Source organism: Coenobita brevimanus, chromosome 102 (genome assembly GCF_032717465.1).
Source record: "Coenobita brevimanus isolate Jiangsu-jjx chromosome 102, ASM3271746v2, whole genome shotgun sequence".
NCBI lineage: Eukaryota > Metazoa > Arthropoda > Malacostraca > Decapoda > Coenobitidae > Coenobita > Coenobita brevimanus.
Genome location: NC_137055.1, coordinates 19,286,876 through 19,309,196, shown reverse-complemented (window position 1 = coordinate 19,309,196; position 22,321 = coordinate 19,286,876).

The following is a 22,321-nucleotide window of genomic DNA, read 5'->3' as shown; positions in this document are numbered from 1 at the left end:
CTCTATAACACAAGCACAACCTAATCATGTTACATACTTCATTTGTCTGAGTCAAGCTTGCAACACCTTTTGGGTTGAAAGCTTTTCTTGCATGAAAAGTTGATGCAAATTTTTTCCAACCACCCGTGTATCCATCATCAATGTTAAATGTTTTAGCAGTCATAACACAACTCTTGCTCTTTAACTTTATTATAAAAAAAAATGGTGGCCTCAACCATGGAAGCAGTAATTTTTCCAGGAAAAGTAAGAAAAAATAATGTCTGATTGTTTCCCAGTCATATCTTTCGCAAAATTTTTAGACGGTAAGTAATACCTGCCACTTCCGTACTGCCCCCTTTGGAGCATAGACCCCAAAGACTAGGCTTCCTTAGTCCAGAACATTTAAGGGTAGAAGATCGACCCATGTTCCTGGTAGTGTTATAAATGACAGACAAACCTCCCGGTCACCTCAAGGACCGTAGTGAATAAATCCTAGTCGCTTTCTATCCCCGAGAGGTTTGCCTCCACCAGATGCCTACCATACCACCTGGAGTCTGCCAGACTACCAGGAGTCTACCAAAACATCAGGCGTCTACAAGAACACCAGGTTTCTACCAGAATACCAGGCGTCTACCAGATTACCAGGCATCTACCAGAATACCAAGCATCCACCAGAATACCGGGCTTCTACCAAAATACCGGGCTTCTATCAGAATACAAGACATCTGCCATAACACCAGAACTCTACTAGAACACCAGGCATCTACAAGAACACCAGACATCTACCAGAAGACCAGACATCTGCCAGAACACCAAGTCTTTACCAGCGCACCAAGGTTCTACCACAACACCAGGCTTCTACAAGAACACCAGGCTTCTACCAGAATACCAGGCTTCTACCAAATCACAAAACATCTACCAGCACAAAATGTCAACACACACCAGACGTCTACCAGAAACAAGACGTCTAAAGACTACCAGAACACCAGGCCTCTATCAGACCACACATTCTGGGGAGTTCCTCTAGCTGTCGTTACAACTCTCATTGGTAATCTCATATCGACCCAGCATCATCTACATCAAAGGTGCTGAGCTGACAGCTTTCACTTATTACCTCCCCCCCCCCCACACACACACATTCATTAGGAGTAAGCATGCGAGGTGAGATGAAACTCCCTCTTCTACACTAACAATCAATATGAGTATCTCACACACAATTCACACCCACAGGTGCTTTAGTTAAGTAGGTCGTACCTTCCTTTTTCAAAGAACCCTGTGCTATTATATGCTACAGGTAACTGCCCCTCCTTTTCCAAATATATTCTTTTTTGAACCTTATTCACATTCTCTTCTCCACACACCAACTTGTCCGTAATTCTCTGCATTATCTATCGGGCAGCAATGTACGGAGTAAGATTAATTAACTGCCAATAAAGAGCGTTAGCCTCGAAATGATAATAATAATAATAATAACAATAATAATAAGAAGAAGAAGATGAAGAAGAAGAAGAAGAAGAACTAGAAAGCACTCACAGAGCGCATACCTCCGTTAATGCCATTGCCATTAAAAAGGATACGGATCCGGATTCATGGATATAGGATCCGGATCCGGATCCGCTGCAAAATTTGCTTCTTTCTTGGTCCATGGCCCACCTTTCCACGAAATTTCATTGAAAATCATTGAAAACTTCTGTAGAAATTGTGCGAAATACTCCGGTCGTCAAATTTAATAATTTCTTCCTAGGCCCATGGCCATCCGTCTGCGAAATTTCACCCAAATCAGTTCATAACGTTTTGAGTAATCCTGCTAAAAGACAGACAAACGAACCAACGCTGGATAAAACTTAACCTCCTTGGTGGAGGTAACTAAAACAGCATTCAAAGAGCGCATACCTCTGCCAAAGGCGGGTCCGGATCCGTCCCCAAAGATAATCGATTCTTTCTTGGCCCATGGCCCATCATTCCACAAAATTTCATTGAAGTTCATTCAGAACTTTTGGAGGTACCGTGCGGTAGGATCAGGATCCGAATCCAATCCAGAATTTAATGAACTCTTTCTTGGCCCATGCCCCATCCTTCCACAAAATTTGATCAAAATTCTCTGCGAACTTTTCGAGATACTGTGCGGTAGGGTCCGGATCCTGATCCTACCCAATATTTAATCAATTCTTTCATGATCCATAGCCCACCCTTCCATAAAATTTGACTGAAATTAATTGAGAGCTTTTGGAGATAGCGTGTGGACAAACAAACTAATTATTCCGGACCACAACCAAAATCTAATCTATTGTTCATTTGGCCATACCCTACTCCTCCAAAAAAACTCTTGAAAATCTGCTCATAACTTTTTGAGTAACCCTGCTGACAGACAGACACACAGACAAACAAACAAAAGCCAACGCAAGGTAAAACATGTACCTCCTGGCGGAGGCAAATTACATGATTTTTAAATACTGTACATACGACGAGACAACAACAAGGAAATAGTTATACATAACGGAAATAGATGTTCTCAACACCACAGTCAGCACAATAACGTTAGTAGTTTCACAGTCCGAGACCAGTTGAAAAAATCCCAAGCATATATAGACGTACTGGCAAAGTCAACCATAGTAAGACATCAAAGAAGAGATGGGACCTGGGAATGTTTGCATAGAGGGCAGGACGAGTGACAGGGGAGATTGACTCAATAATGGACACGACAGAGGGAGACCAGAACAAGGGGAGAATTTTAATGGTTAATAGAAATAGACAGAGATTGTGCTGAATTATCCGGCGTAAAGACTGAGAGATAGCGGGACTGATAGAGATTTCAGTAGATGTTATTTTGTCAATGATTAATAAAGGGAAGGAATGAAAGGGAAACTTCATCAGTATCATTATATATTCGCCTTCATCATCATTATCATCATCATTATTATATATTCACCTTTATTATCATCATTATCATTATATAGTCGCCTTCATCAATATTATCAACATCATTTTAAATTCACTTTCATTATCAACATTATTTTAAAGTCACTTTCATTATCAACATCATTTTAAATTCACTTTCATTATCAACATCATTTTAAATTCACTTTCATTATCAACATCATTTTAAATTCACTTTCAGTATCAACATCATTTTAAATTCACTTTCATTATCAACATCATTTTAAATTCACTTTCATTATCAACATCATTTTAAATTCACTTTCAGTATCATCATCATCACCATCATCATCTTAACCCCTTTTGAAACCAACATTTGGTGGGAAGCATCCAAGAGCTGGGACAGGGAGAAACAAAAGCTTGAGAGCTATATGCTGTACAGAGGACCCAATAACAACTGCCCATTCCTGTTACCGAATTTTCGAGTTCACGTTACGGGACAAACAATCCACACAACTCTGGGCTTCATAATGACTGTGAGACGGCATAATTTCGCCGACTGCTGGGAAGAGAGAGAGAGAGAGAGAGAGAGAGAGAGAGAGAGAGAGAGAGAGAGAGAGAGAGAGAGACAGACAGACAGACAGACAGACAGAGAGAAACACACGCAATTTTTTTTTTTTTTTTTTTGGTGCATCTCTGCATACTGTATACTTCGTGCTTCTTATGTCTCTTGTCAATTTCCAAACCAGTCACTCAAACATTCTCCTGTTATTATATGAGCTGTGCTAGTCAGAAAAACTCTTTACAACATTACCAGCATTCTATTCCCATTTTTCATAATCGCTTTGTATTTGCTGTCATATATGGCTTTTCCAGATCATATGTCTGTCCTTATCTGCTTCCTCTGTTACCTGTGTTACTGGAATTATTTTAACCACACACCCATTACCAGTCCTGGAACAACCCTCGCAATTACACACCACGTATTTTCAAACCTGCCTTACCTTCTCTGCCATTATTCTTTCGTGGATACTTTGCCCACATGCCAAATACCAGTCCTGAAACAACCCTCTTAATTACACACAACGTTTTTTCAAACCCGTCTTACTTTCTCTGCCACTATTCTTCCATAGATACCTTGCCCACAACACTCATGACATATTCCATTGAAAAATTTGCACCGAGTTCGGTTACCTGTACTCCTATACAACGATATAATCACAGTCTTCTTCCACCCCACTGGCACAACTCCAATCGTCCAGTCTTTTAACATATTTCTCACAATTTTTTAGATTTCATTCTCTCAACAAGAATGCTTCATTTCTGCATACCTTATCAACATCTACATCCTTTCATTCTGAAACCTATTATTTTACGTCATTTCATATTGCTGCCCTGGACACATTCTGGGGCACTAGCCACCATTTTTGTGCACCATACATCTGTCCTGCTTACCACCGCTCTCTTCTCGCGATTCCTATTCATCAGATCTTCAAAATTAACTTTTAATCCGCTCCTCACTCAGCTTCTATTGTATATTGCAAGGCAGACCAAACCCCAGTTAAAATATGCACGTTCCTAAATTTCCTCCATTTCCCACGAAAAGGGGGATTGTGATTTAAAGAAGAAGCGATAATGCAGCCTATATGCAACTTTGTTAACGTCCACTTGAAACTACAGAAAAATGATAATATTAATTCTGGAATAAGTTTTCAGTCATATGACGACAGGAAGAGTGTGTGGAGGGATGGATATGTTGACCAAGGCTAAGGGAGGGGGAGGGATGAGCATGAATATATGAACCAAGGCGACGTGGTGCGCGACCCGAAAAAAAAGCTGAGAACCGCTGACCTAGGCATTCTAAGGGTATTGGAAAATATTCTGAAAAGGGTTTATAAAGATTATTCAAATTACGGTACATCACACTGTCAGACCGTTGGCTGCATTCACGCACATTCAACACAAAGCCCTGCGCAGCTCAAAATCGTTGTTTAATCCTGATGCATCTGAGATTCGAGGAGAGGAACAGAGGATAGAAGTAGTAGTAGCAGTGTTTGAACCTCAGCGGCTTTAGGGTTTAACTATGTTTGTGGGCTGCGCAGGACTTTGGATGCTGAATGCACATAAATCCTCTGCCTCCCATGATGTGTCTTGTGATACATTAGCTCTAAAAAGTATCGAGCAGGAGGGAGACGATGATATCCTCAATGAACAATAAAGCTCGCAATGTTCCAAGAAGATTATCAATTGTCATTTGAATATTTATATGATAACAATACTATCTGAGAGATGTCCCATGAGTTGGGTATGAAGCATCCTCATGAAGGCAAATTTACCAACTTGGCATGAAATCATTGCAAAAACCAACGTCTGTGGTGCAATACTGCCTCGCGCGAAGTTTGCACCGATGCTTTTTGAAGCAAGTGTACATTCTTGCTACCATACAGCGATTATGTGCCGACTAGGAGATAGTTTTCAAACTGGGGAAGTTAGGTATACCTTACTGAACTCCTTTAATACAAGAGGCCATTCTTAAGCTGAAGAAAGTAGTCTAGAGGTAGGAAGAATAAAAAAAAGAAATCACAACGTGGAGGTCGATCACGGTCCTGGTTAACCCCTTGAAAACAGCAACATGTTTTCAAAGCATCCATCCATCCATCCATCATCCAATCCTACATTGCCCCATGAGGAACGTAGGAGCCCAGGGCCAGGCAGTTGGTCCCGACATTTAAGATGAGAGTGACCAGCCTCAATCATCCCTGAGTGGCATTACATGAGCAATCAACCCCAACCACCCCTTGGATATAAACCATCACTGGCTCAATCCGATTGGAGTGCAATAATTACCCACTAAACCACCAGGCGCCAAAATTTGGTCATATGGTTACCACCCAGCGTAGTAAATGGTTTCCTGGTGTTCAGGAAACCATTTGGCTTGTCACTCAGTGTAGAGTCACCCACAGGCAGAAGGAAGAGGAAAGAATGAAGGAAACAAAGACAGAAGAGGGAGTGTAAAGTCACCCGTAGGCAGAAGGACAAGGAAAGAATGAAGGAAAGAAAGACAGAAGAGGACTGAAGGAAAGAAGGATGGAGGAGAGGCAAGGGCAGACACCCAACAGCAGCACTACATCGAGTGACCGGATGGTGAGTGCCCCCACCCACCACTTTTTCATAATAATGATATTTCCAGACGATTATATTCAACTTGGAATAGCATCTGGTGCTGAAGGGATGTCCGACTAGTATCTCGAACCCACCCGGATCCAATATATCTCCTAAGCCGAATAAAATCGTTCGGAGATAGCAAAAACGTACAGTACAGCTGACGACTCCTACATGAGCGGTTAAGTGAACGCTTGACCAGGCACAATCCACTAACAGAACTGGTAGTAAGGATGGTCGACCCTATTCGCGTTAAATTGCGCTCGTGTTATTACCCTTCACTTCGGACGTTAACTTAACTGCCTTAGAATGTGGGAAAAAGAGCACTCATCGCCTACGACAGAGAGAGAGAGAGAGAGAGAGAGAGAGAGAGAGAGAGAGAGAGAGAGAGAGAACTTTGCCATTTTAACGACTTCATGAACTTCAACTGTGTTCATGGCTACACTTAAATATACCTCCTTGTAGTCGGCAGGAGTTTTAAAGGATCTGTTTCAAATTTTCAGCTTTTTTTTTTCTCTCGCATTTGTTAGCCATGTCAAAAGAGTTTGTTGTATTTAACGACTACTTAGCAGAACTTGAGTGAGACTGATGTCCTGTGTGAGTCTTGCTCTAATGGTTATATGTAAGTTCATGATAAAGACTATCGTGTATTTGGTATTTTTATCATTATACCGATTGCGTTTTGTAACGTGGCATGAAGGCTAAACACAGTTCCTGCACGAGACATTATCATCTATTAAATATGGACGGTGGGTTTTAAAGCCGAAGTGGTGACATTAGGAGGTGTATGATATATCGCAGGACAACTTTGCCTTAGGGACGGGCTGTGAAGTCTATGCCCAGAGTTGGACACACACACACACACACACACACACACACACACACACACACACAACGAGGGATGATCAGAGGAAGAGATAACTTCACAAAATAATCTTTTTTTTTTTTTTTTTTTGCATGGCAGAAGAAACCATAGGCAAATTAGAAATTGCACAGAGAGCGCATACCCCCGCCATTGCCACTGCCGTTAAAAATGATCCCGAATCCGAAGATATAGGATCCGAATCCGGATCCAGATCCGCCTCCAAATTTAATCAATTCTTTCTTGGTCCAAAGCCCACCATTTCACAAAATTTCATTGAAATATATTGATAACTTTTGGAGATATTGTGCGGGATACTCTGGATCCGGATCCGGCCCAAAATTTAAGCACTTATTTCTTGTCTCATGGGTCACCCTTCCACAAAATTTCATCAAGTTTTGTTCATAATTTTTTGAGTAATCCGGCTAACAGACAAACCAACAAACCAACGGGGGATAAAACATAACCTCACTGGCAGAGGTAAAAGTTCGCTAGACTGGTCTGTTAAAGAAAAAATAATTTTCAAAACCAATTCATTCGCCCACGAATACGTATCACCCTACATTACTAAAAAAGGAAATAAAAAGTCAGTAAACCTCTCGTTATCAGAGGCATAACAACACAGCTTTGCTTAAACCGAAAATAAAGTCTTAGAATTTTGTTGTTTACTCCTACTGAGTTAAATATCATGCTAGCAGAAGCCTGAAATCATGGGTATTATGCTGGTGAAGGCTATTGAGTATAGCAGGCTTTGAAGAACTTCTATTATATCCCCTTCAAATAGCAGTTCACTTCTTAGAGGGTACTATAGAAAATGATGAATAAAGATAAGCTAAATAAAAAAGTTAGGAATGATTTTTTCTTACAAAAATCTCTGGCATTCTGAGCCACATTATCACACCATCGCCAAAATTATTGACAAACAAGCCATTTATCCTGGAAGACTGACTAAAAAGTCTGGATACAATTTGCCCATGTGATAATCATATATTTGAGGAACAGCCAGACACACACAAACACACACCCAGGGGCAGATGATTACATTACCACCTTGCTACGTGGACGGTAATAACGTAGGTGCAAATTAAAGACTGTTATTTTAGAGACGCATGGACTCACTGCATGTACAGAATTTGAGGTAAAAGGCAGTAGGAAATACAGAAAGAGGAAAGCAGTTCCAGAGTGGACCTCTTGCATACCAGAAGGACTGGGAGTAATGCCTAACTCTTACTAGAAAGCTGGACAGAAAAGAAATGAGAGTTTGCTGCCACACAGGTGTTAAGTGCCTGCCACGGTGGCGGAGGGGTGCAAGCAGATCATAATTCACAGAACCAGTGACCATCGAAGTAGTAATAGAAAAAAGGATAAGGATACAACAGTGTGGTGAAGAGACAGAGGTTGAAGGGAGCCAGTAAGAGAACGAGAGTTGATGAGATGAAAAGCCTTTGACTCCAAATTGTGGAGAAGAGCTGTATGTGGGTAGCATTCCCACACTTGACAACTGTACTTTTCACCTGGGCAAATTAATCCCATGCATACAGTCAACAACTGTTCAGGGGTAAAGAGGGCATGGAGTCGGCTAAACAAACCTAATCTCTTGGACTCCGATTTCTGCAAGAAAGGTAATATGATTTTTCCAAGATATATCTCGAAAGAAAGACATTCCAAGTATGTTCAGAGATGATGCAAGATTGAATTGGATATTGTAAAAAATTAGAGGATGTTCCTGTAGATTCTGATGGGTCAAAAGATGCAAGAACCGAGTTTTTGATGCATTAAGAACAACAAGATTATTTTGTGAAGGGTGGAGTTATCGGTATATGAGTCGATAGGGTTAGTTGTACAGTTTATAAGATCACTGATGAATTCAAGGAAGAGTGTTGGTGACAGGCAAGAACCCTGAGGAACAGCACTATTGATAGTTTTAGAAGTATATTGGCCATCTACAATAACAGCTACTAAAAGACAAGAAAGGAAGCTAGACAGAAGAATATAAACCGTAAGAAGGCTGCTTGGAAATTAAAAATTTATGTCAGACTCCATCGCAAGCCTTTGAGATTTCAAACCCAATGGCATGGCTTTGGCCAAAGTTACGAAACAAGCCTGACCAGGAGTCTGAAAAGATGGTGATAGGTATGCCAGTGGAGTACCGGGGTACAATCACAGCCTTTTTCCACTCTGGAGGCACAGTTTCACTCATCCATGCCTTCCAGCATATCTCCAACAAGCACTTCATTCCACGCTCTCCACTACACTTAAGCACCTCAGCATAGACCTCATCAACCCCAGCTGCTTTCCGTTTCACAGCGCTCTTCACCTGTGCAAATGTCAAAGCTCCTGGCACTGCATTCCTTCTCTGCACACCCCCAGAACCAGTTATGTTTACAGCCGCTTTGCTCTCTCTATTCCCATTCATCAGGCTTTCAAAATACTCATTCCATCTGGTCCTTACTTCATCATCATGGGTTAGTATCCTACCACCTGCATCCTTTACACCATCACATTTCTTTCCACTTTCACTTCTACATTTCCGCACCTCTTTCCAGAATAACTTGCTATTTTCAGAGTAGTTAGCATTCATTTTTCTTCCCAGACCATCATTTACCTTCTTCTTTTTCCTCTTCAGTAGTCTGTTTACGTGCTTGTTGCTTTCGATATATTCAGTTCTTATTTCAACTGAACCCTCTTGTAACCACTTTACCCACTTCTTCCTCTTTTCCTCCAATGCTGTCTTAACCTCTTCATCCCACCATGCCGTACCCTTCTTTTTTGTTGATACTCTTGCCACACCACACACCACTTTAGCATTCCTAACTAAGCAATCCCTATACGCATTCCACAGGCTGTCCAGATCCAATTCATTCCAGTTCACTGATTCTAACTCGTCCTCTACTTTGATACTGTAATCATCTGCCATTTCTTTGATCCTCAGGTTCTCAACTTTCAGTCTTTCTTCCTGACTGCTCCTCTCTCTCTCTTGATCCACCTCACTCCTTTCAGTTTGATCTTGCATACCACGATCATGTGATCTGACAGACCTCCACATTATTCTCTCACAGCCCTCGTATCAGCAACCATTCCCATCATTGACCTCTCTACGAGCACGTAATCAATCAGGCTTCTTTCAACATGATCCCCGTTTCCTCTATACCATGTATATTTATGTGCATCTTTGTGTTTGAAATACGAGTTACAAATGCACAACCTCCTCTCCTGACACATATCCTTTAGTCTCTTCCCATTATCATTTTCTCCTGGTACTCCATAACAACCCATTATGTCATCCTCAGGACCAGTGCCTACTCTTCCGTTCATATCCCCCATCACGATCAGTTTATAACTCCTGGGCATTTCTCCCACTACTTCACCCAGCTCATCCCAAAACCTGTCTTTCTCTCTCTCACTCTTGTCCTCACACGGTGCATACTATACAATTACTGCCACTTTCACCTTCTCAAACTTGAACTTGACATACATACACCTCGAGCTGACACATTTGTAGTCTCTCATTCCACTCTGCCACACCTCATTCATCAGCAAAGCAACTCCTTCCTTACATCTTCGTCTCCCATTCATTCCCGATCTTACACATATCACACCCTCCAACTCCTCCACTTCACTCCTTTTCATCTTCCTTTTACACAATGCCATCACGGCATATCTCGCACTCTTGAACACATTCACCACTTCCACCTTCTTGCTCTCCTCATTCACACCTCTCACATTCCACATGGCCATGCGAGTCTCCCCGTTTGGTTGGGGCCCTGGGCAGGTATTGGGCCCTCCGAGGCTCTCTGAAACGACTGCCATGATTAAGTGGTTTGGATAGGGGACTCTGGGGGACACTTAACCCTGCCAGAAACCCCGGTTACATGGTTATCACCCAGCGTAGTTAATGGTTTCCTGGGTGCAGGATACCATTTGGCTTGTCACTCAGTGTAGAGCTCATATGTTATATATATATTGTTACATAGCCTATGATTTCATCATCCTTTGTGTAATTTTAACGCACAGTTGCTGCATGTTTGATCACGAGCGTGTTCTGCCTCAGTCCCCCCCTTCTACCGTTATAGGAGAGTAAGTCGTTCTTTCTGTTATTCAGAGCGGGATTTTCAGCTCTTTGTCCCCATGGCTTCATTTGCGCGTCCTTCTTACAAGTTGTATCAAGCTCTGCTGGCCCCTATATAATGAGCTCAGTCTCTGCATCATTGCCACTTAGATCTGCTCCTCATTTTGTTCACATCTCTGTCCTCCCCTGTACAGATATTATTATAGTGAGTGCTCAAGAAATCTCCAAACATCTAGCAGCTGTGTGTAATTTGAGTATAACTGTCGTATTTTTTCTTGTACTGTGTAGCATAAGGTTGATTCTTAAGCCTAGTGAGGTCTTTGTGATTAATGTGGGGTTTTATGTCAGTCATTTTTGATAATAGTTTGTATCTGTAATAATTTATCTGGCATTCACTGAGTATTATCTGGTATCTCATTTTATCAGGGCTGACTTAGATAAATTTACTCTTGCTAATTTCGTGTTAATAGAGGCTATTGCAGTTAACCATATATTTAACCTGTTTATTTGCCATTACATTATCCTTATGAGTTCTGAATGTTTTGTTGTTAGTTTGTGCATTACACTTTAACTTGTAATTTTACCTAACTCTTTTGTTTTGAACCTGGAACTTTACGGGACAGTAGTGACTCTTAGCATTCTCACTTAAAGTGTACGTTATCTTTCTCTGTTCCGTAACAATATATATATATATATATATATATATATATATATATATATATATATATATATATATATATATATATATATATATATATATTACTGTACATGCATACGTACATACATACATACAAATATCCATGCACACATATACACACATACATACATATATACAAATATCCATGCACACATACACGCATACATACATACATACATACAAATATCCATGCACACATATACACACACAGATACATACATACATACATACAAATATCCATGTACACAGATACACACATACATACATACATACATACAAATATCCATGCACACATACATACATACATACAAATATCCATGCACACATACACACACACATACATACATATATACATACAAATATCCATGCACACATATACACACATACATACATACATACAAATATCCATGCACACATATACACACATACATACATACACACATACATGGAAACCGACTACACCACAATAACTACACCTTCACATCACTGAAGTGAAGGGGTAAACTCTTCCGGGGAGCTGACAGCCCTTTGTAACACGGCATCCAAATGTGTCGAATCTATTCTTACTTTTCTGTTCTCATCTTTCTGAATTTTCCAAACCCCTTAGTATTCAGTGGGGAGGGAGAACTGAGCAAAAATATGTATTGTACACCAGATACCTAGCAGTTCACTTCTAACTGTTACGGATTATTATTATTATTATTATTATTATTATTATTATTATGAACAGAGGACAATTGTAATCTGGTGCCTGAATTTGTTTCTCTATTTAATTTGGTTTCGTTCCTCAGTTCATCGTCTATAAAAATATATATACAGTACTTCTTTATCTCCTCTGTTGTGCTCAGACAAAAAGTGGCGGCGTCGAGGAATATGTGAATGAGAAACCTATGTATCCAGAAAATGTTTCTTGGACAGTATACTCCGAGTCACGTTTGCTATATAGTAAAAAGAACACACAAATCCATGTCTGTTTTACTTATTTTACCATAACTTGGCCCAATTTTTCAAAATTTTCCGGTTATTTTTGGACTGCTCAATAGAAAAATAAGACGGTACTACAGCTCCAAGTTATCTTCATAATACTTCCTCGTGCCTTTCAGTATAGTTTAGTGCTAATCCATCGTTACAACTGATCATTCAAGCCGGAAAGAGGTAAAGTTTAGACCATGTTATAGCAAGGGTGGTACATTGGTATACTGTGTCGAATATGAGGGGAAAATATATCAAAGTGGCGACCAATATTGAGTCAGTTATATAGAGTTATTTAATGTAGTACAGTATTACAAAACTAAGACATGCGTCAAGAAGGTAGGGATTGCACTTGTGTCTACTACCCCGCTATGTACCCACACCACAAGAGCAGGATTATCAGCAGAAACAGGCTTTAAGTACAGTATTGATAGCTGTGGTAAATTAATGCTGTGTCAGGTAATATAGGAGATAAAAAAATGATGAATCCCTGCAATCCAATGACACATATTTTCCATTTCATTCTTGATAAGTACAGTACAGACGATTTTACTCAGCTTTTTTTTTTTTTTTTTTTTTTGAGCTGGGGTAAGGTTAAGTAATTCCCTCATTGAACTCAGTAAGAGATATTTCTTATGTTGAATGAAATCATCTGCACATAGCAAGAATATCATGGACAAAGTACGTCCTACTGAGGAGTTGATAATTAGGGAAACTTTCTCTTCACAAATAATATAGAATTTAAAACTATATCTTGCTTACAAACATTATACGAGTAGTTGAAATTCCCGTTTGCTAGCACCCTACATACACGTCAGGGGAGGCTCAAGGCCTTAAGAAAAGGAGTTTATATCACACATCTCAGAACAGGGAAAGAGGAAGGAAGGGGAAACAAAGGGAGGAAGCAGAGTTAGGCTAGGGATGGAAAGGGAAGGAGGGGAAAAGGAGGGATAAGCATAATTAGTGGTGCAAGTTGGTGGTGGTGGCAAGGTGGTGGTGGTGATAATGGTGGAGGTGGTGATGGTGGTTGTGGTTTTGGCGGTATTAGTGCTGATGGTGGTGTTGGTGGTGGTAATGGTGATGTTGGTGGTGATGGTAGCTGTTGTGGTGGTGATTGTGATGGTGGTAATGATGGTGTTTATAGTGGTGGTGGTATGCGTTGTGGTGATGGTTATGGTACTGAGTGGAGTGATGGAGAATTCTTTGCTGTCCGTGTCATGGGTTACCGTAACTAATGTTCCAGATATTGTAAGGAGAAAGAGCTTTATTTACCAGCCTTGAGGTATTTAATCAATACAGCTGTCTCTTCCTCTCTCTCTCTCTCTCTCTCTCTCTCTCTCTCTCTCTCTCTCTCTCTCTGCGTGTGTGTGTGTGTGTGTGTGTGTGTGTGTGTGTTGGAATCTACGACTTCATCTGCTTCACTATATAAAAAGACCAAGACTTACAAAGGAGAGATGTCTTCTATTAAGCTACTGCCAGTACTTCTCACTTTATTTAGAGATTTGGAAAAAACAAAAGGAGGAGGGGAGTGAGGGATGTACAGCCAGGGACAAAAATTTTCTTTTTCACTTCTACCCACTTTCCTCACTGACAAAAATTCCAACGCTGCGAGAGGCTTGGTATGTTTTCTGTCCAGATATAATTCTCTTGATATAATGCATCAGAGGCGAAAGTGACGGACATGCAGTTTCACTACGCCTTCTTCACACATATGTGTTAAGAAGGTGTAGCGAAACTGTACATTAGCTTTAGTCGCATACTTTACACACACACACACACACACACACACACACACACACACACACACAGTTAACATTCTCGAGAGCGCTAGCGACATTTCGTGTTTCCATTTTCTCTGCGGATATCAGAGAGAGAGAGAGAGAGAGAGAGAGAGAGAGAGAGAGAGAATTGCAAAAAAGAACTAGAGGAATACGTAACAAGAGAGAGGGCTGATGTGGTGATAGAGGACGTGGACGGGGGAAAATGGAGTGCTGGCCTCAGGGAGGTATTATAACACAGGCAACACCCCCACCCCATTATCTAACCCCTGCAGTACATTATCTGCCACACAAACTTTTACTGTCGGGGAGAAAAGTTCACCCAGTATTTTGTCTCCTTTCCACTTTCCTCAGCTAGTTAATATTCCTAGGATGAGTGAGGCTTCGTACTTTATTTGCCAGTAGCTGATGGTTTTTCAGCTTGATAAATTCGGACAGAAAACTTTGTCCAATATTTCACCTCATTTGCTTTTCACTTTCCTCTGAAGATATTCTTGAGCTAGGAGAGGCTTGGTATGTGTCTTTGTTCACAAATGACGCTTTTTATCCATCCATCCATCCATTGCCAGACGCCATGTATCCCAGACGGGGTGGCCAAGAGCTTAGGGTTAATTGTTTTACAGGGAGGGGCACTAATCCTCCACCAACCCCACTTGACGTAGGGATGCCAACAGCATCTGGTGTTCCCAGGCGGTCACCCATCCAAGTACTAACCAGACCCAACGCTTTTTATATTTGAAAAATTCGGAGACAACTCTTTCTCAAATGTTTTTCCTCTTTTGTTTTTCACTTCCGGTTGCAGACTAATATTGTTAAGGTAAGAGAGGCTCGGTGTGTTTCTTTGTGGATATATAAGGCATTAGATATGATGCCTTAAAAGGACAGTGACGGACGGGCCTCTAGTGTGAAGAAGATGCAGTGGCTTATCAGGAGAATATGTGGCTCTAAGTACGAGTATACATTTACTTCACACTTGTCCTGCGTGTCTTGTCCCAAATACAGCCCTCATTCTTGAACTTGACTGTGAGTTTTAGCACATGCCGTCAACAGGTGGATAGGTCAATAGGTGGAGAGATCACAGGCGGATAGGTCAACAGGCGGATAGGTCAAAAAGGAGATAGGTCAAAAGGTGGATCGGTCAACAGGCTATAGGTCAACCGCTGGATAAGTCAAAAGGTGGATAGATCAACAGGTGGATAGGTCAACAAGCTGATAGGTCAAAAGGTGGATAGGCCAAATCGTGGATCGGTCAACACTTTGATAAGTCAAAAGGTGGATAGATCAACAGGAGGGAAGGTCAACAGGTAGGTAAATCAAAAGGAAGGTAGATCAATAGAGAGGTGGATCTAAATGTAGGCAGGTCATCAGGTGCGTAGATCTACATGTAGGTGAGTTAACAGGAGGGTAACTATAGAACTAGAAAGGCCAACAAGTGGCTAGTCTAAAGGTATGTAGGTCAACGCGTGAGTAGAACTAAGGCTAGTGAGTCTATTGCTGGGTAGTTATAAAGGTAGTTTTTTTTTTTTTTTTTTTTATGTGCTCGACTCTGGGCATAGGCTTCTCAGCCTGCTCCCGATGCCCAGTAGTCCTCCTACATATCGTACACCTCTACATGTCACCACTTCGGCGCTAACACCCACCGTCCATATTGAATACATGCTAGGGCTGTCTCATACAGGACTGGTGTACTGGTATTAGCGGGGGTATTTTTACGACATGTCGGCGGGTCTTCTGGTAGATCAGTAAAGCCTGATTTAATGAAATTCAAATCCTTAAACTGTTCCCTGCCCCAACCGGGATTCGAACCTGGGTCCATTAGGACTGCAAGCCACCTCTCTACCGATTGAGCCACCGCCTCCCCTAAAGGAGGCGGGTGGAATTTGAGCACGTCTTAAAAACAACACTTCCTCACAACATTTTGCCCCATTCGCCGTGAAGGTTCCCGATATATTTTTATTCTTGCCCTCTCCAGGTAGTTTTTCAGTCTGTGGGAAACTTTTCGGGCTGGACCTAGACATACCCTTCATTAACCCATTCACCCTGAAGACGTATATTTCTTGCTATATCTAGACAATTTTATTCAAATTAGGATAGAGACAAATCGATCACTAGGATTTTTGTTCTGCCTTCATTAACCTCTTCATTGCAAGAGATCAATCCAGAGCTGAATATAATCACCTGAAGAAAACTCATCATAATAGTGAAGGTACTAATTCTTTCACTACGAGACGCCTTACTTAAGCTGAAGACTGTCTGGAAGTAGCTAGGATAAAATAAAATTAGGGCCATCTGTTTAAAGGGCTTAAGAAAAACTAAAATTCAGTTGTTTGATTCTGCGTTCATTCCAATTTCTGTATATCACCTACGGGTTCCTACTACGTCACTCGCTTTGTTGGATAATTTTCCCCCCTCGCAACTGTTCATCCGGCACCATAACTGGGATTCTGGTGTTGGATACTCAGATATATTTACTGTCGATTCCATGTCGTAGCTGTTTGCTTTCCCAGGAAGGACAAGGGAGCTAAGGTGCACGGTCTTACTATGTCTCTTGTTCGTCCTAAGACAACAAATCTTGGAAGAATCAAACTCAGGTTGTTCCATTTGCAAGCTAGATGTGCTAACCAACGCAAAGCACTAGCTCCCACTCCAACCACATTTTCCGCTGCCTCTCAACTTTATCCGTATCCACTGTTCTCCACTCCTCTCTTTCCATAAAAACATTTTAACTCTCTTTCCATACAAACATTTCAACCCCCCCCCCTCTCTCTCTCTAACACTCTTCTAAAACTTTTCCCATATGCAGTCTGCCCACTTCACCCTTTAAGGTTACAGTCTGTCTTTGAATGCTGGCGTATAACAAGAGAGTAACAAGAGAGTGGGAGGAAGGGAAGTGTAAGAAAAAAACAACAGACTTGTAGAGTGGTAAAAGAGGAAAGAATATTAAATTTAATAATACATTCAGGATCAAAAGCTTTCCTACTATCGTATGCTATTGCCTTTTCGTCTCATTAACAGCATGTCCGTCACTTTCCTCCCCGGTGCATTATATCAAAGAGAATCACCTATGCGTACAGAATAATATGAAACATCTTCCAGTTTAGAAGCCCTAGCCAGTACACAAAAGTAGAAAGTATACAGCCGAAATACAAGGAGAATTTTGGTCATCGACGGTGCATATAAGACGACAGGAAACTAAAAGGTATATGAGATGAAGTATATGGAAAACGTTGATCCTTAACAATACACAGAAGGCAGCACGAGAGTGAGAAGTATGTGAGCTGAAATGTTAGTGAATTTTTGTCACCGACAGTACATTGGAGACAGGAGGAAAATGGAATTAAATGTGCTGAAGTATAAGAAAAATGTTAGTCCTGGGACTATAGAGTAGACAACAGGAGAGTGAGAAGAAGGTGAGCTGAAATCTTTGGCAAATTTTGGTCACCGATTGTGTATGGGCGCCAGGAGGTGAGTAAAGAAAGGAGGCACAGTGAATGGAAAATGGGTTAGTTATGAGTTCAGAAGAGGTCCCTTGTTGCCATGGTATTCTACGTTGTTAGGTCGATAGTACAGAGGCGGGGCGGTAAAGGTGCTTTATTTCCCCGCTTCTGATTTCCCCGGAGCATTGAGTGTGTGAGCTGTGCACGGTTTTAGATTCCTGGTTGTGTTGAAGTGGTGGGCCTTGTCAGACATGCAGCCTGTGTAGTGGCGGGTGGGAATGAAAAAGGTTGTGTGTGTGTGTGTGTGTGTGTGTGTGTGTGTGTGTGTGTGTGGGATAGAGAGAGAGAGAGAGAGAGAGAGAGAGAGAGAGAGAGAGAACTATATACTGAGCCGATTAATTCAGAACATACTGAACCAATTACTTCAGAACAGTCTAACCAGGAATGAATGCATAAGGCTTGCCCACAATCACTCTCATCATGTAGCGTCCTAGTACTCTAAATGTGCATCGAATTTTATGATGTATCTGGCTGTTGGGGTTAAGCACACATAATAGCAGCAGCTGTAACCCCAGGCCCACACGAACGTGAACCCAGTGGACTGCAGGACGAAGCTTGCCTTTTTCCACGTCTCCAGTCCTTCATTCCAGGGATAGGGATACAGAAGGGACAGAGATATATATACAAACATACGTCTCCACCGCTCTATCCTATCTGTGCCACCAAGTGAAGGCGTCCTATTCCAACGCCTAAGAAACGTACTCTTCAGAAATAGAAGGTTATCATCATTCGACTAATCGTCTCCTCTTATGGCCATTTATATGGTAATCCAATGGAGAATGATTTTAACCCGCACTCTTTAGCGCCTCTTCCCGGGAATAATAATGTTTTTATATTTTTTCATGTATTATTTTACCCTCTTTATACTGTATATGTGTTTACATTTACCTCCAAAACATTAGCTCTAATATCCTTCATTTAATATTTTGTTGATTCAGAATTTCATATGAGATGGCTGAACCATATTTGTTACTCCTCTTCCATTGTTCATCATTGACCTTTCCACTGTAGACAAAAAGCAGAATGAGGCAAGGAGAGAAAAGTGAGACAGAGGAACAGACATTGCTGAAGAGGGAGGATGCGAGAAAGGATATGTGTAGCAAAGCGCCATTTTCAGTCATCATCATCATCTTCATTATCCCCGTACTTCAAAAAAAAAAGTATTTGATTCAAAACCAAAAAAAGAATACTATGAAAACACAACAGTACATAAAACTATCATCATCACCCACCTTCAACAAAAAAGTATGTGAGTCAAAATCAAAAGATTAAAATATGAAAACACAATAGTACAGAAAACTATCACCAGGATATCCACTCAAACAGGCACACATCCGCTCATTCATTATTCAAACAACGGAAATTCTTGACTCTATAACACAAGCACAACCTAATCATGTTACATACTTCATTTGTCTGAGTCAAGCTTGCAACACCTTTTCGGTTGAAAGCTTTTCTTGCATAAAAAAGTTGATGCAAATTTTTTCCAACCACCCGTGTATCCATCATCAATGTTAACTGTTTTAGCAGTCATAACACACCTCTTGCTCTTTAACTTTATTAAAAAAAAAAAAAAAAAATGGTGGCCTCAACCATGGAAGCAGTAATTATTCCTGGAAAAGTAAGAAAAAATAATGTCTGATTGTTTCCCAGTCATATCTTTCGCAAAATTTTTAGACGGTAAGTAATACCTGCCACTTCCGTACTGCCCCCTTTGGAGCATAGAGACCCAAAGACTAGGCTTCCTTAGTCCAGAACATTTAAGGGTAGAAGATCGACCCATGTTCCTGGTAGTGTTATAAATGACAGACAAACCTCCCCGTCACCTCAAGGACCGTAGTGAATAAATCCTAGTCGCTTTCTATCCCCGAGAGGTCTGCCTCCACCAGATGCCTACCATACCACCTGGAGTCTGCCAGACTACCAGGAGTCTACCAGAACATCAGGCGTCTACAAGAACACCAGGTGTCTACCAGAATACCAGGCGTCTACCAGATTACCAGGCATCTACCAGAATACCAAGCATCCACCAGAACACCGGGCTTCTACCAGAATACAAGACATCTGCCATAACACCAGAACTCTACTAGAACATCAAGCATCTACCAGAACACAAGACATCTACCAGAAGACCAGACATCTGCCAGAACACCAGGTCTTTACCAGCGCACCAAGGTTCTACCACAACACCAGGCTTCTACAAGAACACCAGGCTTCTACCAGAATACCAGGCTTCTACCAAATCACAAACATCTACCAGCACAAAATGTCAACGCACACCAGACGTCTACCAGAACACAAGACGTCTAAAGACTACCAGAGCACCAGGCCCCTATCAGACCACACATTCTGGGGAGTTCCTCTAGCTGTCGTTACAACTCTCATTGGCAATCTCATATCGACCCAGCATCATCTACATCAAAGGTGCTGAGCTGACAGCTTTCACTTATTACCTCCCCCCCCCACACACACACACATTCATTAGGAGTAAGCATGCGAGGTGAGATGAAACTCCCTCTTCTACACTAACAATCAATATGAGTATCTCACACACAATTCACACCCACAGGTGCTTTAGTTAAGTAGGTCGTACCTTCCTTTTTCAAAGAACCCTGTGCTATTATATGCTACAGGTAACTGCCCCTCCTTTTCCAAATATATTCTTTTTTGAACCTTATTCACATTCTCTTCTCCACACACCAACTTGTCCGTAATTCTCTGCATTATCTATCGGGCAGCAATGTACGGAGTAAGATTAATTAACTGCCAATAAAGAGCGTTAGCCTCGAAATGATAATAATAATAATAATAATAATAAGAAGAAGAAGATGAAGAAGAAGAAGAAGAAGAACTAGAAAGCACTCACAGAGCGCATACCTCCGTTAATGCCATTGCCATTAAAAAAGATACGGATCCGGATTCATGGATATAGGATCCGGATCCGGATCCGCTGCAAAATTTGCTTCTTTCTTGGTCCATGGCCCACCTTTCCACGAAATTTCATTGAAAATCATTGAAAACTTCCGTAGAAATTGTGCGAAATACTCCGGTCCTCAAATTTAATCATTTCTTCCTAGGCCCATGGCCCATCCGTCTGTGAAATTTTACCCAAATCAGTTCATAACGTTTTGAGTAATCCTGCTAAAAGACAGACAAACGAACCAACGCTGGATAAAACTTAACCTCCTTGGTGGAGGTAACTAAAACAGCATTCAAAGAGCGCATACCTCTGCCAAAGGCGGGTCCGGATCCGTCCCCAAAGATAATCGAGTCTTTCTTGGCCCATGGCCCACAATTCCACAAAATTTCATTGAAGTTCATTCAGAACTTTTGGAGGTACCCTGCGGTAGGATCAGGATCCGAATCCAATCCAGAATTTAATGAACTCTTTCTTGGCCCGTGCACCATCCTTCCACAAAATTTGATCAAAATTCTCTGCGAACTTTTGGAGATACTGTGCGGTAGGGTCCGGATCCTGATCCTACCCAATATTTAATCAATTCTTTCTTGATCCATAGCCCACCCTTCCATAAAATTTCGCTGAAATTAATAGAGAGCTTTTGGAGATAGCGTGTGTACAAACAAACTAATTATTCCGGACCACAACCAAAATCTAATCTATTGTTCATTTGACCATACCCTACTCCTCCAAAAAAAATCCTGAAAATCTGTTCATAATTTTTTGAGTAACCCTGCTGACAGACAGACACACAGACAAACAAACAAAAGCCAACGCAAGGTAAAACATGTACCTCCTGGCGGAGGCAAATTACATGATTTTTAAAAACATACGACGAGACAACAACAAGGAAATAGTTATACATAACGGAAATAGATGTTCTCAACACCACAGTCAGCACAATAACGTTAGTAGTTTCACAGTCCGAGACCAGTTGAAAAAATCCCAAGCATATATAGACGTACTGGCAAAGTCAACCATAGTAAGACATCAAAGAAGAGATGGGACCTGGGAATGTTTGCATAGAGGGCAGGACGAGTGACAAGGGAGATTGACTCAATAATGGACACGACAGAGGGAGACCAGAACAAGGGGAGAATTTTAATGGTTAATAGAAATAGACAGAGATTGTGCTGAATTATCCGGCGTAAAGACTGAGAGATAGCGAGACTGATAGAGATTTCAGTAGATGTTATTTTGTCAATGATTAATAAAGGGAAGGAATGAAAGGGAAACTTCATCAGTATCATTATATATTCGCCTTCATCATCATTATCATCATCATTATTATATATTCACCTTTATTATCAACATTATCATTATATAGTCGCCTTCATCAATATTATCAACATCATTTTAAATTCACTTTCATTATCAACATCATTTTAAATTCACTTTCATTATCAACATCATTTTAAATTCACTTTCATTATCAACATCATTTTAAATTCACTTTCAGTATCAACATC